Consider the following 10,798-nt stretch of genomic DNA (forward strand, 5'->3'; position numbering starts at 1 on the left):
TCAATCCCAATTCCTGCACACCAAGCAGGTCTCTGAACTTGCGCAGCTTCTCTGCGCCCAATGCCTTCGTGAATATGTCAGCTACCTGATCCTTTGTGCTGACATAAACTAGATCAATAAGACCTAGTAAAACCCTCTCTCGCACATAGTGATAATGCACCTCAATGTGCTTTGTTCTAGCATGATAGACTGGGTTATTTGCCAAGTGTATACTACTCATGTTGTCACAATAAATGACAACTGGCCCATCTGTAGACTGATGCATATCATAAAGTAGCTTATGCAACCAAGCTACCTCACATGCAGCCATTGCTGCACCCCTGTACTCAGCCTTTGTGCTCGACAAGGCAACTGTAGGCTGTTTCTTGCTACTCCAAGTGACTGCAGCACTCCCAAAAGAGAACACATATCCACTGGTAGATCGTCTATCAGAAATACTACCAGCCCAATCAGCATCAGTGTATCCATGCAACTGTATCTGAACCCCAGTCTCATAAAATAGTCCATACTGCAATGTGGACTTCACATACCTGAGTATGCGTCTAGCCGCATCCAAATGTGGTTTCCTTGGAGCCTGCATAAACTGACTTACCAATCCAACAGCATAGCTCAAATCTGGCCTGGTAATAGTCATATAAATCAAGCTTCCTACTATGCGTCTGTACATAGTAGGGTCTTCCAGAGACTCACCTGCATCTGTGCTCAGCTTCACATTCTGCTCCAAAGGAACTGAAATAGGCTTACAGCCTGTCATCCCATATTTGGACAGCATGTCCAATCCATACTGCCTCTGCAAGAGCTGTATCCCACTTGGTGATCTAATCACCTCAATGCCCAAGAAATAGCGCAGCTCTCCCAAATCCTTCATCTCAAACTTCTGCTTCAATAGCATTTTCACATGAAGGATATCTTCATCACTGTCACCTGTCATAATCAAATCATCAACATAAATGACAAGTAGCAGAATACCTTTCTCTATTTTCCTCACATAAAGTGAGAAATCTGCCTTGGAAATCTGAAAGCCAATAGTGACAAGATACTGTCCTATCTTGTCAGACCATGCTCTAGGTGCTTGCTTTAAGCCATACAAGGCTTTCTTCAACCTGCAAACCAACTCAGGATGAACAGCATGCACATAACCTCGCGGCTGCTCCATATATACCTCTTCTTGCAAATCACCATGCAAGAAGGCATTCTTTACATCCATCTGATGTAAAGACCATCCCTTTGATGTAGCCATAGCAATGACCGCTCTTACGGTTGCCATCCTTGCAACCGGACTGAATGTTTCTTCATAGTCAATACCATATGTCTGTGCATACCCCTTGACTACTAATCTTGCCTTGTATCTGTTCACAGAACCATCTGCATTGTGCTTCACCTTATAAACCCACTTACAGCCAATTGCATTTTTACCTTTAGGCAAAGGTACCAATTCCCATGTAGCATTAGCTTCCAAGGCATCCATTTCTTCATCCATGGCTTTCTCCCATTTTTCTTTTCCCATGGCTTCCTCAAAAGAAGTGGGTTCTGGTTCCTGTATTACTTTAACCATATATGCATAGTGAATGGCTGTAAATCCATCATATTTCAGCCTATCCACAGGATACCTAGCTCTCGTAGACCTGCGCAAAGTAGGTTCACTCCCAGGTGCTCTCAAAACATCCCTGGTCTTCCTTACTCCAGGTGTAACAATAGAAGGAATACCCAACTCATCATCAATGCTCTGTTCTGAGCCACTGGATTCACCATCCACATAAGAGTGACCTGCATTCATATGAAACATGGGCTGATCAACCTTCTCTTTTCCTTTTCGTGATACCTGCATACCACTATCTGCATTACTTTGAGAAGATTCTCCTGATCTCAATCTGCCTGTCCATGGCGAAGAATGTGAACTACTACTAGAGGATGCTCCAGGTCCACTAATATTTTGTGACTGCTGCTGTGAATTTTGTGCAGCATTACCATTTTGTGCATCTACATCATCAATCACATTTACTGGTTTATACCAGCTACTCATCTCATCAAAAACAACATCTCTGCTCACTGTAAACTTACGAGTAGAAGGGTTATAGCATCTATACCCTTTTTGCTGCAGAGAGTAACCAATAAAGATGCACTTCTCAGCTTTTGGATCCAACTTGGATCTCAGCTCATCTGGCACATGTACATAGGCAATGCAACCAAAAATTTTCAAATGAGAAATATCTGGTTTCCTACCAGTATACCTCTCCTCTGGAGTCATTCCATGTATTGCTGCAGTAGGAGTCCTGTTCATTATGTAGACTGCTGTAGCAACTGCTTCAGCCCAATAAAAATCTGGCAAGTCTTTTTCATTTAGCATGGCACGAGATACCTCTCCAATATGCCTGTTTTTTCTTTCTGCAATTCCATTTTGTTGTGGGGTATGACTACATGAATATTGCTGCTTTATGCCATGCTCCTGCAGGAACCTTGCAAACTCATTTGAGAGGTACTCTCCCCCTCCATCTGACCTTAGGCATTTTATCTGCAAGCCTGTTTCTTTTTCAACCATCGCTTTAAGAGTTTTGAAATGCCCAAAAACTTCACTTTTCTTTTTCATAAAATACACCCAAACTTTTCTGCTATAGTCATCAATAAAACTGACAAAATAATGACAGCCTCCAAGAGATGCAGCTTTAGTTGTCCACACATCAGAGTGGATTAATTCCAATGGCTTCTCACTCTCTTGAACATGTCTAGGAAATGGTCTCCTTGCCTGTTTTCCAAACTGACAGGCTTCACATACCTTATGCATTTCTGCAACCTTGAATTTCGGCAAACCTGCAACAATATTTTGGGCCTGCATTGATTTAAGTCGTTGTACATTAACATGACCAATGCGTTTATGCCAGATATCAATATTTGCAACTACACCGGTCCCATGTGCAAACATTGCTGCACTCAATTCAGACATGTCTGCATCCAATGTAAACATTCTGCCCTTCTTCTTTCCTTTTGCTATCAAGCGACCTTTATTTTTCATATCCTCAACAAAGCATCCATGAGGATTAAATATGACCTGCAAGCCCTGTTCAACCATTTGACCAACAGAAACCAGATTCTTGGTGATATTCGGGACATGAAATACATCGGACAGGTATTTTTTTTTCCCATCCTGCATAGACAAGGGAATTTTTCCAATCTGCACAATAGGATGTGCAGTATCATCACCAGTCTCCACAAATCCTAGTTTTTCCATTTTCCTTGCATCCTCCATCCATTCTGCATGACCTGTCATGTGGTTTGATGCACCTGAGTCAACATACCATACATCATTGCTTTCTTCTGCACTTGTCATAGAATTGTTCATGTGCTGCACCATAAACAAGTGCTCATTTCTGTCATCACCCTGTCTACTAGAAGATGCATAATTCCCTTGTTGCAGTTTTCCATTCATGATGTCATTCTGCTTTTTATAGCAGTCTTTAGCCATATGACCCATTTTACCACAGTAGTAGCATTCAACATTACTGTTTGCATTTTGGCCTCTTTGCCATCCACCACGACCTCTTTGGCTCCCCCTGCCTCTAGAGTTACCACGTCCTCCTCCATAGGACTGGTTTTCTTGAGTCTGCTGCATATTCTAATTTCTGCCACGGCCTCCAAATCGGCCTCCTCTACCTCTGCCTCTACCTCTTCCAGCATTTGAGTAGAAGACAGCTTCTTTTGAAGTTCCTCCTGAAGAAGATGCACCACCATTTCTCTGTTCCTCAGAAATTAGAAGAGCAATCAACTCCTCAAAATCAGGAAATCTTTCACGAACTGAAATGGATGTCCGAAACTGTGCATAATCCTTTCCTAGACCATTCAAGGTCACAGAAACTAAATCATCATCTTCCACTGGCGACCCAATGGAAGCAAGTGCATCTGCAATCTTCTTCACCTTCATGTGGTAGTCGTTGATGCTCATATTTTCTCTTTGCACATTGTGCAACTCTTGCTTGAGCTGCATTTTCCTGGCTTGCGTATTTGTGCTATACATTTTTGACAAAGTATCCCATGCCTCCTTTGGCGTACTTGCATCCTGAATATGCACAATCATAGAGTCTGAAATGCTGATAGACAGCCAGTACATAACTTTCCTGGCTCTCTCATGCCATGTTTTAAATGCCTGCATTTGTTGTTGATTGGGAACATCAGGAAGAACTGGTTCTTCTTCATTTCCTGCAACAAATTCCCAATATCCTTTTCCCATAAGGAAATTCGTCATTCTAAACTTCCATGCCTGGAAGTTGTTCTTGTCAAGCTTTTCAGTGACAATCTGTGAAAGAGAATCAGACGCCATTACAGAATACTGCAAGAAATTCTGTCACTGCAAAAAACACAGCTTCACCCTCACAAGGGTAAATCTGCAAAACTGGCGAAAGTGGTATTTGACCACACAGTCACTTCCTAGTGACGATTTTGCATAAACAGGAACCAAGGATGATTTTGAAACTCCCAATGTCTCTGCGCACAAGCATACGATGCAATTTCTACAGTAACTTTTCACCGACCTGTAGAACAGTGGCTGCACAGCATAAAACTGAGCCTTTTCCTGAGTGCGTGCAGAAAACTTCCGTCTGCAAAACAGGCCCCGAAATGGCCTCAAATCAAAAAAACAAGGTCGCCAGGGGCTAAAGCCCTTCCCCGCAGCATATACTGCCCTCTTGCTTCACCGCGAAGGGCGTCTCAACCTGAGACAATGCACTCCTGCAATTTCCGGCTGTGCTACCTGCAGAGATCTGCTCCCAGAACAGAAAATGAAAGCAACACTGCTCCTCTTACCAGACCACCGCGAGCTTGGCTTGCTTTCTTGAGCTCCTTACCACGAACAAGGCTCTGATACCATGTCAAGATTGTGGGAGAGAAGGAAGGAGTCTCGCTTGAAGCTTTCTTGCTTGCACAATGGGGGAAGACACACAAGGGTGGAGGCTGAAAAACAGTTTTTCTCTTCTTAGTTGTGTAAGCCAAAAAGAACTCACTTACAAAGAAATAGAAGAACCCTAAATATGGGTCTCAAAAACAAACTCAACTAACTAAGGTGGCATACTAACTGAGCCACGAACTAGAGTAGATAAGGATAGCTATCATGTAGCTATTATTCATGGGCGGTGTACCAACCGCGTCTGCAACTGACAAGTCGGTGACATAAATACACAACGGTCACCCTGGCGTATCACGAGTGGAGCTCGATATCTCAACAAGGGAGTGACAGAGAGAAAGAGAGAGAACCCCCCCAAGAAGGTTCTCCTCCCTTTCCCCTCCTAAGAGGATGGCCACACACACCTTTTTTCCCTTTGCCCGTGAATAACCATACCTTTTCCCGCGAGAATTATCCTCCATCTGCAAGTCTAATTCTCTCCCCAATTGGCCCCACCAGTACATTAGATACCACACATGAATAGGACATAGGAAGGGATAGGCTTTATCTCATACATTCAAAAGATAAAGTTGCAAAGTACGGGTATCAAGAGAAGTTAATTGTATCTAGATGTTATGCGACAAACTTGCACATAGCATAATAGCATTCCAAGGTATTGTCGACTCTCCTTTTCATGAAAATAATAGATGGGTATTTCATCACACTGGAAGTATGTTGTAGCTTGCACGCTTGATGGATTGCATGATAAGTAATCTAGCCTAAGGGAACTTCAATCTCAAATCTGTTATATCATTGGAATCTTGATGATGTGCATAGTTAACAAAAACAACGACCATAAGGACTAAGACTAAGAATGCCTTGGGATCCATCTGATAACCACTACGGTTATCAATAAAATTTGGAGATTGGGCTAGATCCGAGCACAACTCCGACCCCAAAGGCAAGTAGAGAGCTCAAGGGATTGAGAATACCAAGTCAAAGTAAAGACCACTACTCTTTGGAAAGAAGGTTGAGTTATTGAACAATGTAAATGACCTATAGAGCTTATGTTGTGTACAATGTTAAAACTCCTAACATATGCCGTATTCGAAGTGTTAAGTAAAATTTTTCATAGAATTGCTTAGATCCCAAGGGGGAGAGCAAGAATGCAGTGGAAGAGTTATTGCAACTATCCTTGCAATATTTGGAAAAGACTACCATTGTTATGTTGGTTGATCAAACAACGTCCTAAATGCTTTTACATTCAATTTTTTGTTGCATTGTGGTTTGGATGATTATTCCAAGTGCTTGTAATTGTTGGAAAATTCATGGCATGGGTTTGTGATGACAAGTTGCTATGGGAATAAATGAATGTTCTCTTGGAAGATGATATTAGGCTAATTGCCTTAATTGTGCTTGATTCTTAATTGGATTAATTAAGGAAGGATATTTTGCGTGGGTTGATCATCTCCAAGGTCACACTACATTTCAACCCCAGGAGGGCACTGCTCGATTCACGGGTCGAAGGTCGAGTGGTGAGAAGGCCAACCACGGAAGTTGTGTCTCACTCCTAGGTCGCTTGGGGTCAATGGAGCTCTAGACATCCCTTGCCTAGTCCGAAACGGAGTTGTAGACTGCCGTGAGCCCAACGTCTAGGGCATTGGAAGATCCTATTCTAGATACTGGATGGAAATTATGGTGCCATGTGATTTGGATTGGGTACTTCTGTTGGACATAAGAGATACACAATTTCTCTTGTATAGGCAGGAGACAAAGATTAACCTGAAGATAATTTAAGGAACTTGTTTGTCAAAACAATTGCTTGCTCTGTTTTTGTGTTTGTGCCATAAATTACGCGAACGAAAAATGTTCTCTAAAAAGTCATAATTAAGGAAGCTGATTTTGAATGTCACCCATAAATGTGATAGGACCTAATTAGAAAACTAAAGCTATCAAGGGAAGCGGGTGGGTGGAACCCCCAATGGGTCTATCCTACGGTAGGGTGGTTCCAGAGAATTGGGAAGCTTCTCACAAGTTTTTTCAACCCATAGGAATTGTGGGTTAGAACCCTGATTCATGCTGTTTTAGGGGACCGGAATGGGACTATGCCCTATGGGTAGAGAGGTTGAGTGGTGCATCCCTCTCATTTCCCATTCTCTTTGGACCAAGTGCAGCATGGATCTGCCTTGGCTTGGATATCTCTGCGTAAAGTAGGATGTCCAAGACCTGACGCTAGAATGCTGTCAGGAGACCCTGACCACTTGAAACCCAGATTTTAGGTCGATCCTAGTGGGTTCGGCCACAAACGTTCCATTGCGAGGCAGACTCGGAAACCCTAGGCAACAAACCCCATGGCATTCCATGGGATTGTCGCGCAACATCGCTTAGATTTGTCTCTCGATGGATTGCTAAAAACATGCTTGGGCAGCCGATAAGTGGACACGTTACACTTTTCTATTAGAAAATGATGTAGTTGAGATGAAGAATAAATCTCTCATGGAGATGGCATGATACATGATTAAGATTCATGTTTTACCATGTAGTTTTTGGCTTGAGATAGCTTTATGTTCAATTTATGCACTTAACAAGTGTCCCACTAAGACTTGAGATAGTTTTATGTGCAACTTGTATACTTTATAGGCTTGACATAGGTTTTTGGATTAATATTTATATGTAGCCTATGTACTTAATAGGTGTCCCATTAAGGCTTTATAGTCTATCACTCCATTTGAGGCTTGATATGGAATAAAGCTATCTATAGCTCACTTGTATGTCTTTAATTTCTTGGTTTATGCTTTGGTACTAATGCAATAGCATAGGAAATTAGATGATAAGATTGTGAAATGCATGTTTTTGTTAGGGAGGTATAGTTTAAAATCAAAGGTTATAAGTTAACCATCCACAACACAAGTGCATCTTGGTCCATTTTGTCTCTGTGAAAGATGTTATTCGACCCTTACTTTCATATAAAAGAGATAGATATACACTCCTAGGATATCTATGATACTTTTTTACGTCTTTTTAGTAAAGTCACATGTAGTGCCCAATGAGACAAATTTTCATCCTATATAGGTTTCTCATGATACCACATATCAACATAATTATGATGTAATTGTAAATGATGCACTTCTTGATGAGAGAGTAGAGATTGAGTAGTCTAAGACCATGGAAAAATGGCTAGTGCAAAAATTATGTGAAAATAAGTTTGATGGACCAATTGATTGTTGATTCACTCATTCATGCTTTCACAATATCTCTCATGCATCAAACTTCATATATTTGATATTGGTTCTTATGTGCTTTTCCTCTTGCCAATTAGGCCATTGATACCAAGTGAGTTTACAAATTAAAGTGCAAGCTAGATGGTAATGTTGATTGCTACAAAGATAGACTTGTGGTAAAGGGTTATACTCAGCAAAAGGAATTGACTTTGATGAGACCTTTGCTCTCACTTGTTGTATGCAAACCGTTCGTAGCATTTTCATATTAGTAGCTCATAATGGTTAGAATCTATGTCAATTGGACATAGAAAATGCATTTTTGATTTACATGAGAAAGTGTATATTTTTAGCTTCATGGTTTTATGCAAAAAGGGCAAGAAAACAAAGTGTGTAGATTAAAGAAGATATTGTATGGTCTGAAGCAAGTACCTCAAGTTTGGTATGAGAAGATACATGCATACTTGAGTGCACCTTGTTTTTAAAATAGTCTAGCTAAGAACACCTCATACATTAGACATGAGGGTGGCATACATCTACTAATTGTGGTTTATATTGATAACATGTTGCTTGTTAATCCTAATGAGACACATATTGTTGATTTTAAGATTGTGTTGAATTCAACTCTTGGCATGTAAAATTTGGGTCTATTGCATCATTATTTGGAAATTAAGTTCAAGAGTGTGATGGAGGTATTGCTTTGTGCTAAACAAAGTATGTTGAGACACTATTGCAAAGATTCAGCCTTGAGGACTACAAGCCCATTGATTCATGATGCCAAAGACTTCTTTGATAGATTTCTCTATTAGCAAGCTATTGGATGCTTGATTTATGTATGCATTAGGAGGTTTGACTTTCACTTTGCAGTCTCATAGATGACATTCAATTTGCAATCTCACAAATGAGCATGTTTATGCATAGCCTAGGCACTAAGAATTAGCAAGTAGTAAAGTAGATCCCTTTACTACTTGAGTGATACTCGGCACCTTGGCTATTTTATCCCAATGGAGGTTCTTTATTTCTAGATTTACATGCTTTTTTAAATTCTAACTATGTTGACTATTATTATGTATCCATAAGTGGTTTTTGACTCATGCTTATTAGCTCATGCATATCATGGTTGAGTAAGAAGTAGCCCGTTATGGCTATTGATAGTCATTTTCCACCACCATCTTCATTGACGATGAAAAGATGCAATAGTAGCTGCATAGAATCTAGTGTTCCATGAACATACTAAGCACATTGAGGTACATAATCATTATTTCAAGGAGAGAATCATTAACTTAGCCTATGTGCCAATACAAGACAACCTTGCAAATCTTTTCATGAAGGCTTTTCCTTGTGAGAAGTTTGAAGTTTTTCATAAATCTTTGGACTTACTCTACTTTGTGGCTTGATCTATCCACCAAGCATGGTGTTAGGGGTAAAGATGCCTATGCCTACAGTGCCCTATATTTACTTCACACATCGTGATCGCACACTTATAGTATACACTACAAGTGGAGGATACCCATTACTACCACTTTATTATTTATCCTTTCACTAACTATTGAATAACAGAAGGTTGATCAATACATTGTGACTATTGGATTTTTCACATATTCTCTCTCTCTCTCTCTCTCTCTCTCTCTCTCTCTCTCTCTCTCTCTCTCTCTCTCTCTCTCTCTCTCTCTCTCTCTCTCTCTCTCTCTCTCTCTCTCTCTCTCTCTCTCTCTCTCCATCTGCCATATCACTTGCTTTGCTCTTGCTTTTGTTTATGTGCTTCCACTTGGGCTCTACCTTTTAATTGGTATTAGAGCCAATCATTTGAGAATTTTCCTTATCCTTTGCTTTAGCTTGGATTCATTGCTTTACCTCAAGGTTTCACTTAGCAATCATTGTTTCTTTCTCTTCAGGTATGCATTGAGTCTTATCTTCTCTTGGTTTGTTATAGCTTGCTCTTAGCTTGCCAAGGAGCTTCCTAGGGCTTAGCTGAGCCTTGTTGAGTGCTTGTTGATCTGAGAGGTAACCATTCTATCCATTTTGAGTGGATGCAAAGTATGTTGTAGAAATTGTGGTGATAGTTATCAAAACTTGAAAATACTATCGTATTTTGGCCATAACATTTGCATATGATATCAAATTTAGGGTTCTATAGCTAGAAACAAAGAGCATAATAAGAACGACAAATTTGAGTACTCATACAATTGATTCTATGTAGCTTTTTGTTCTTTATTTTGCACAAAATAGAATAATTCTAGTTTGTATAGCAAATATAAATTACATAATGTATTTTGATGCATGCAAGGATGCTATTTTGGTGCTCGAATGGTATGGTTATGCTTTTGGGATGCTACTTGGATTGTTTAGGGCTTGATAACTCAGTTTTGTTGATGTTTATTGTTATCATAATAGTTTGGATAGTAAGCATACAATAGTACACTTAATTGTTTGAATGTCTATTGTACATGCATGGTATTTCGGGTATGCTACATATGTGTGGTGATGTCTAGTATTGATATATGAACTCAGATATGGTTATGATATGCATTGGCACCTAGATTTGAGCTATGTTTGATGTACTTGGCTTTGATCAATTTCTTTGAGCTTTTATGCTTACTCACTTTCATCGATATTGAAGCTTCATTTGACACTTATACTCCCAAATATATTTGTGATGTGTTTGGGATTTTGGGATGCTTTGATGTATATGTCATGAGATTTTCTTGCT

Source organism: Lygodium microphyllum, chromosome 7 (genome assembly GCF_053477565.2).
Source record: "Lygodium microphyllum isolate KBCC chromosome 7, Lygodium_microphyllum_v1.1.10, whole genome shotgun sequence".
Classification (NCBI taxonomy): Eukaryota; Viridiplantae; Streptophyta; class Polypodiopsida; order Schizaeales; family Lygodiaceae; genus Lygodium; species Lygodium microphyllum.